The sequence below is a fragment of the Wyeomyia smithii genome, chromosome 3 (genome assembly GCF_029784165.1).
Source record: "Wyeomyia smithii strain HCP4-BCI-WySm-NY-G18 chromosome 3, ASM2978416v1, whole genome shotgun sequence".
NCBI lineage: Eukaryota > Metazoa > Arthropoda > Insecta > Diptera > Culicidae > Wyeomyia > Wyeomyia smithii.
In genome coordinates this window covers 193022364-193030985 of record NC_073696.1, presented here as the reverse complement: position 1 = coordinate 193030985, position 8622 = coordinate 193022364, and the positions used below count along the sequence as shown (strand labels likewise).

The 8622-nt window shown below is 32.3% G+C and overlaps 1 long non-coding RNA gene across 1 annotated transcript; it reads right to left on the bottom strand.

Moving 5' to 3' along the window:
* Nucleotides 1-5393: 5393 nt before the first annotated feature.
* Nucleotides 5394-7600, bottom strand: LOC129727750 (uncharacterized). Its single transcript, XR_008728588.1, has 2 exons — nt 7442-7600; nt 5394-7369 (listed from the first exon to the last, which is right to left on the bottom strand). It is a non-coding gene; the product is annotated as an uncharacterized LOC129727750 (long non-coding RNA).
* Nucleotides 7601-8622: the final 1022 nt, after the last annotated feature.

The following is an 8622-nucleotide window of genomic DNA, read 5'->3' as shown; positions in this document are numbered from 1 at the left end:
GTGGGCGATCTTACCCCGCTGGTGGGCGGGCTTACCCCGCATGAAAAAGATCTGCACATTTTCAATGAATTTTTAAAATTAAAAAAAAAAAAGTTCTTATTTTTTAAATGCGAGTATTGAATACAGGAACCTCTTAGCGAAGAAAAAATAAAATTGCAGCCGCAACTTTTTTTTTTTCTATCTATACACTATGTCAAATACATGTTGTTTGCACGAAAAAATACTACGGGCATAATATCGTCAAATATAAACGATAATCTTGCAAGTGTTTTTGAATATATATCAAAAATGGATTTCCAGGTGAGGCTGAAAATAAAAAAAAAAAGTACAGTCGCTAAGCAAACACATTGATTCTGTCTGCAGACTCTGTTTATTTTGTAACAAAAAATCCCCTAATTACAGTGTTTAGTCCCACGTCACCATTTCATACAATCCTAGGGCTGTATACCTTGTAGTATTTAATTCTATTTTTATATCTTCTCTTTAATTTTTTTTTACAGTGTATACTTTTTTCGGAAGTGAAAAACTACTACTTTCAACAACCGTCCTGGCTCTAAAATTATTTTTGTTCATTAATACCTTTTATACACAAGTTTACTTTTTTCAAAAATTAGTCTTGTTAAAAAGATATTACTAGAAAAGCTTCAACCAAATCGAGAATGGTCGATTAACATCGATGTCTTATGTGGCTTGAAATTGTTTTACTGATCCTGTATATAGTCCCTTTGTAGTGTCGAGGCATTTGGGTCTTGAAGTAAAACAACAAACAGTTGTATACGTGGCGGTTTTACCCCATGTGGAACATTTTCATACTCACCGAAAAAGTAGTCAAAATTACAAGATTACTCACGGCCTTCGATATTTCCGAAAGAAGACAGATTCAGGCAAGCGATTTAACGTATATATTTACGAACAAAACACTAGATTTTTAGACAGAAAAACCTTAAGTCCCGTTGCCGCAAAACAATAGCGCATTGACTGGTTGCCAGCTGAAAGGTTGTTTTTGATTATTTCTGTGACCGTTCGCGCACTATCCAAAAAGAAAGGGGTGCAAAATATTATGTAATTAAACTGTAATATACACGTTAAAAAAAAATTTCAATTATTATCGGTCATACCCAGCTGGGCGGTCTTACCCTGTTTACCCCTATGCGTTTTGGCATAAGTTATCATTTCAAAGCATTCAAAGCAAAAAGGACGCGCTCATTTTTTTTCGTTTGTAGTGTATGTCACTTGAAACCTGGAAGCTGAATCGTCAAAAAAGTGTATTTTGGTCATTTTGGCTCTTACGTCAACTATGTAAACAGGGGCAGTGAAGGAAATGAATAGTGATTATATAATTGATAAGTTTTCAGCGGAGAAATCTCATAAAAAGACATTCTGAAAATTTGTAACAATTTTTGCCTCTCTCCTAGAAAGGTACACTAAAGTCGCTTTTTACGCGGGGGATATATGCCGCGTAAAAAAACGCGTAAATTCCGGAATCCGCGTAAAAAAACCGCGTAAATTCCGGAATCCGCAAAAAAAACGCGTAAATTCCGGAATCCGCGTAAAAAAAAACAGCGTTAACTCTGCATTCCGAGTGAAGGGAAACCGAAATCCGCGCAAAAAAAATACCGCGTAAAAAAAACCGCGTGAATTCCGAAATCCGCGTAAAAAAAACGCGTAAATTCCGGAATCCGCGTAAAAAAAGCCACGTAAAAAGAAACCCGCGTAAAAAGCGACCTTAGTGTATAGCAATCACTAGCAAAACTGAAGGTAAAAAAGTGGTCCAGAGGTCCGAATGTCTTATACCACTCCACTCAGTTCGACGAGCTGAGCATTTTCTGTATGTGTATGTGTAGGCTGACCAGACGTACCGTTTTGAACGGGACAGTACCGTTTTTTCGACTATTTTTAACCGTCCCGTCTTTTTACCATTTTGTACCGTTTTCGGATACTCCTTGAAAAATTCCTAAATAAAGCTTCGCATTGAAATTTTTTTAAATGGAAAATAAGTTTTCAAGCAGCCAGGGTTTTTTAATACTACTGAGTACATTTTGTGCCTTCCTGACAGCACCGCATCACTGGAAAAGACATCTCCTTTCGTGAACTGACGATGAACGACGTGAAAGTCGCGATTGAATGTGAAGATCATGATGATTGTTAGTCAAAATCTCGATCATCCATGTGACAAATTTCAGGACGTTATTCAAAAAAAATCCCAATGAACCATACGTTCATTGGAATGCTTGATCAAAAATATACAATTCATTCTTTGACAACAAAACGATTGGGCGAACGGTTCTCAAGAAAAGAGCTAAATGTTCTAAGTGATATAAATATATATATATATATATATATATATATATATATATATATATATATATATATATATATATATATATATATATATATATATATATATATATATAAGCGATATATATATATATATATATATATATATATATATATATATATATATATATATATATATATATATATATATATATATATATATATATATATATATATATATATATATATATATATATATATATATATATAAGTGATATAAGAAATATATATAAGAATAATAAATAAGAATATTTTCGAGTTTTATTATCTTAGGAACATATTTTTTTTTGACATAGATACTTTACAGAACTAGTTTCACCTTATATTTTATATACATCATAAGTAAATGAATCGTCATCTTCCGAAAACAGCTTCGTTTGTATCTTATTTTCTGAAATCAGAACAAAAGAGTAATACTTTTGTGTGGCAGCTATTATTATAGATTTTTTGAAAATATTGCTCCATTCTGTTACTCCTTGTTCATATTCTTCTTATGATACCCAACTAATTTGAATTTTTATTATTTTTCTGATTAGACCAATCATACAATTCTTTTGCGCTTGTAATGGGATGTTCATGTTCTTTAGCTAAACTTTCATTTCCTGCCATTCGTTTTAATATGTCACCAATTGCATCGCATGGGCCTTTAATATGAGAAGTCGCAAAAAAATGCCACTCTGTATCGACGTTATATTTTGTTTTAAACTTGCGAAGACTTGCAAAGTTTTTTCTATTTTTATGTTGTGGAGCAGCTCCATCAGACATTAATATCGCTTTTTTTCAACTCTATTGTTGTTCAAAAAACTCATTAATTTGGCAATAAACACCTGAACCGCAACAGTATCATGATGGAGTACTTCCGATATTATGATGAAGCTGATATTCTTAGATGTTCCAGATTCTGAATAGTTAACAACGAAGGGATGAATGGTGGCTTGACTATCATTCCAATAACTACACGAATCACAAATTGATAAAGACGTATTAAAATGAGCTTGACTGTTCAATATTTTTAATTTTGCAATAAAGTTTTCGTTTAATTTGCGTAAGCTTGATGATCACCGATGATCAGGAAAGAGTTTACAGCATTTGGGCTTGGTGTATTCCATTTTCACTTTATTCATCTTCACAAAATGCAAACTGTTACTAACACATCTGGAGTAGTGCAATCGTTTTTATATACGAAAACAGATATTATAGGGAACCCAGTAGTTATTGGTTGCGTACTTTACAAACAGTTATTATTAGTAAACAAGTAGGTAGTGTTGCACGACAAACATATTTTTTTAGAAAACATTCGGCAAAGGGGAACGTGTAGGTAGACTAAGGTTTAGCGCTTGAGTTATTTATCCAATCATTTTGTTGTCAAAGGATGAATTGTATATTTTGGATCAAGCATTCCAATGAACGTATGGTTTTTGCTGGAGAACCATGGACAAATTAAGAAAAACGTGTATTAAAGATTAATAATTTTTCGAGCTTAAATTATAAATAACTCGAAAACCGATGCCTTTAGAATTTTAACTACCAAGAGCTTTTTGATTCAAAATGACTCTCTGCATCTTTTAAAATCATCAGAATACAAATATTTTGAAAAATGTTTAAATTAGAATTTTTATGAAAAAATTAATCTACCATAAAAAAAATATTTTTCATTTTTCCATCCTGGACTTTTTTTTAAAAGTTGCGTATTAACGTCAAGTTTTTTTAAAAAAAAATAAGAAAAAAATTCAACTCTTTTTTTTTAAATTGAAATTTAATGTTTATTTTTAATTTTGTTTGGTCAAAAAAAAATTTTTTTTGTACAGTGTATATTTTTTTTATGGTGCATTTTTAATTCCCTACAACTCATTCAGACAGTTTTTCTATACAACCAACGGTTTCTGGGCTACAATGCTTCGAATAAAACCTATTCCAAAAGGCATACGCCCTTTTAAAATGTAACTCATGGGTGTAAAAAATCGCTCCATCTGTGAAAAATGCTCAGTTTGCTAAGCCAAATACGTGTGCAAAGTTTCATTCAAATCAAAAATGGTCGATATTCGACTATAGGTCATTTGGCGCGATCTTGCTCACGTATGGTTTAGGCCATTTTGAGCTTTCTAGAATGAAGAGTGCAAAAAAGTATGTTTCCCCATTCATCTTCATACAAATTTGAAATGCAATGCGCCAAGCGGAGACAAAACCAATCGACTGTGGCCCTAAAGCTCAAACTGAAAAAAAGAAGATTTACAACTCGTTCCCAGGAATTATGAAAGGAAAACTTCTGCTTTCAAGAGGATTCAGCGCTAGCGCAAAAGGCACTGGTTGTTCAAAAGTGGTGAAAGGAAAATTATCCGATTTGTATCAAATGAACATGCTAGAAAGGCTGGGTGGAGTGAAACATGTGACTTTGGATACTTTTAAGAGCCTTTTAGTAAAGACCTGGAATGAAATGCCGATGGAAGACGAACGTGCGACTTGTGATAATTGTGAAAAGCGTTTGCAGGCTGTGATCAGGTGCAAAGCCGAATGATTTCAACTAAATTTATACTACTATAACTTTACTATTCCACTATGTTGATAAAAAGTATCAGAGAAGAAATATTAATCTGTCATGCTTTTATGGCATAAATGAAGTGCATCACTTTCACGGCGACACCCTGTACATAGCGAATGTCTTTCGGAATTAGTCTATAATGCCGAAATTTTCATATTTGATTTTGATTACATTTTGTTTGGTTTCAATAGAGCTGTTATTTTGTGATATTAGGTCATCATTTGAAATCACGATGGCCTTTCAAAAACCAAAGCCCAGGTGCTACATTCCGTTTTGGGATTCGATTTTCTGTTTATTCTATACATAGCCACTTCGCAGCCAACCTTCGTGTCGTTCTCGTGTTAAAAATAGTTGAATTGCAGCTCTAAGGAAAAATATACGAACCAGTTATGATGCCGTGGTATACCTACCTAGCCCAGCTTCAGCATCAATTCAAGTGTTTCTCATACCCATTGAAACCAGATCGAAGAATCCTTTAGAATAGGGGGAGTTCAACAAAACACAAAAAAGCAACAACTTCCATTATAGCACATTTATTAACAATATTTTAGTCGCCTATTGCCGTTACAATCAATAAAAATGGGGTTGTATGTACACAGCAGTATTGGAGTAATTTGAATGATTTGACGAAACGGCAATTCTCGTGAATTGTTTTCCCGATTTCATTCATGTTATCCGAGTACGATATCTGTACGAATCTGTACGCTCTTTTATATTACATCTACTATCATAACACTATCAACTACAGTAGTCCTATTGTTAAGTACTAACGCATGAAAATGTACAAAAGATAACATGTGTACTCATTCATTAACTTACCCTATCACTCGTGTTTAGCGATTCAATAAATGCTCTCTATCAAGCCCAACATCGATAGTAATTGTTTGTGTTTCGACACGAAAACAAATACCTTCTTGTGAAGGTCAAAACATGCAACGATTTTCAATTGCGTCCAAACAGGAATTCTAAAAATATTATGATTTCAAACTAGCTCAAGCATAAAATTGTAACTCTTTCTCTCTCTCTCTCAACTCCAAATACATGCTTTGTTTTGATTGTAGTTCGTTGATAGAAATGTTTCTAATTCAAGGGGTGCATTTTGAATATCTATTAAATCAGTTTACAACCTAGTTATATAGAGCCACTTTAAGTACATTTAAATAGTTTAGCTGGGATTAAATCCGTCATTGGATATACATTTTCACTATTATAAAACGACTAAAGCATATTTATATATGTTTTTGTTTGTTTGTTAATTTATCACAATGCGACATCTATTCGATAAATTTTAACTTTGCAATATAGTTGGTGATTTGCTTTTTTCGGTTGCTTTTTTTTGTGCAACGCTTTTCTCTGTGACGTTAAGCCGTCGCTCGGGGAGGGGGTGGCGACTCGCCTAAATGCATTGTTTTTGTGTAACGTCGTGTATGACATTTAGTGGCTTCGGAATTTGTAACGCGGTGCTTGTCACATGGGACGATTTCATAATTATTAATACTATCTCAAGTATGACAGTAGTTATAGTTATATCTCTTTTGAATTTTTAGCTTACTGACTTAATAAATTCCATTTGTTTTGGCATTGTTCAACTGGTGTCTACTGTATAATTTATGGGTTTCAGTCCTGGTGAGTTTGTTCCCAAATAACAAATAGAACTTGAATTTAAAATGATATTGACACGAAATAAGCACTCGCTGGTAGCAGAAACGAAAATCCAGCAGCATGTGACAAGCACTCATGTTTTACCGTAGATTAGCTAAAAACTTATTTAAATGACACAAACATATTCCAGTACAGGTTTTCGTTTATAAATATGTATGATGTCTATTATTATGTGTTTGTATGTCGTTCAACGTATACAGTTTTTATTATACTGGTGAGAGCTGTGTGAATGTGTGTAAATAATTGTCGTGTATACAGTAGTGGTCAAATAGTTTATATAAAAAACTGTTCTCTGGACCAGCCAGATGAACGATCTAAAATTCGTCAGCTATTTATTTTTAGTTATTGTTTAAAATGTTATTCCTGTTTTATCAGTTAAAATTGGTAATGACTATTGGTTTTGTTAAATATGGCAATATGGATTTGACGCACCAATCGCTGTTTGCCTTTTCCCGGATATATGCAATAAATGCTCCTATAGATAAAGTTAGTTTCACAAAACATCAATTTGCCGTATATCGTATATGTGTCACAAAGAGGAACAGCAATCTAACGTTCACGATGTATGAGTTTTGAATACTTATGTAAAAATTGACAGATTCTAATGCTTTTACACCATTTTACTCAGTTACCTAAATGATTTTATACCGAAACATTCATTTCTGGTCGTGGATGACACTTTCCAAACAATCGTTCGGGCTCACTAGTTATGAGATTTTTTTCTGGAGAGAATACAATTAACAAACTCTAGATATGGCAGTAGTAGCGTATCTTAAGTTATTGATTCCATTGGATTAGCTAGTTTAGGTCATCGCTTGAGTATCCACTTCCCTGTTAAAAAGAGAGAAATAAAAAATAGCATTGTGAGATATCTAATCACTCAAGACAGATTTCAACACTCACTTTTCTTCATCTCTTTCCTGGTGATCCGGATGTTGCATAGTCTCTGGTAGGAACACGATTACAATAGCACCAAAAATGCACCAAGCTGTTAACAGAGTCATTAGCAGATGATCCTCAATTTTGTTCTGTTAAAAGTTCAAAACAAAAACAGTTAGAACATATTTTAACAAACTGGACGTAGTAAAATGTAGTTTTAATTCATTAAAAATCTGGAATCAATGTTCATTTTATAGCACGGATAAGCGATATATATATATATATATATATATATATATATATATATATATATATATATATATATATATATATATATATATATATATATATATATATATATATATATATATATATATATATATATATATATATATATAAGTGATATAAGAAATATATATAAGAATAATAAATAAGAATATTTTCGAGTTTTATTATCTTAGGAACATATTTTTTTTTGACATAGATACTTTACAGAACTAGTTTCACCTTATATTTTATATACATCATAAGTAAATGAATCGTCATCTTCCGAAAACAGCTTCGTTTGTATCTTATTTTCTGAAATCAGAACAAAAGAGTAATACTTTTGTGTGGCAGCTATTATTATAGATTTTTTGAAAATATTGCTCCATTCTGTTACTCCTTGTTCATATTCTTCTTATGATACCCAACTAATTTGAATTTTTATTATTTTTCTGATTAGACCAATCATACAATTCTTTTGCGCTTGTAATGGGATGTTCATGTTCTTTAGCTAAACTTTCATTTCCTGCCATTCGTTTTAATATGTCACCAATTGCATCGCATGGGCCTTTAATATGAGAAGTCGCAAAAAAATGCCACTCTGTATCGACGTTATATTTTGTTTTAAACTTGCGAAGACTTGCAAAGTTTTTTCTATTTTTATGTTGTGAAGCAGCTCCATCAGACATTAATATCGCTTTTTTTCAACTCTATTGTTGTTTTCAAAAAACTCATTAATTTGGCAATAAACACCTGAACCGCAACAGTATCATGATGGAGTACTTCCGATATTATGATGAAGCTGATATTCTTAGATGTTCCAGATTCTGAATAGTAAACAACGAAGGGATGAATGGTGGCTTGACTATCATTCCAATAACTACACGAATCACAAATTGATAAAGACGTATTAAAATGAGCTTGACTGTTCAATATTTTTA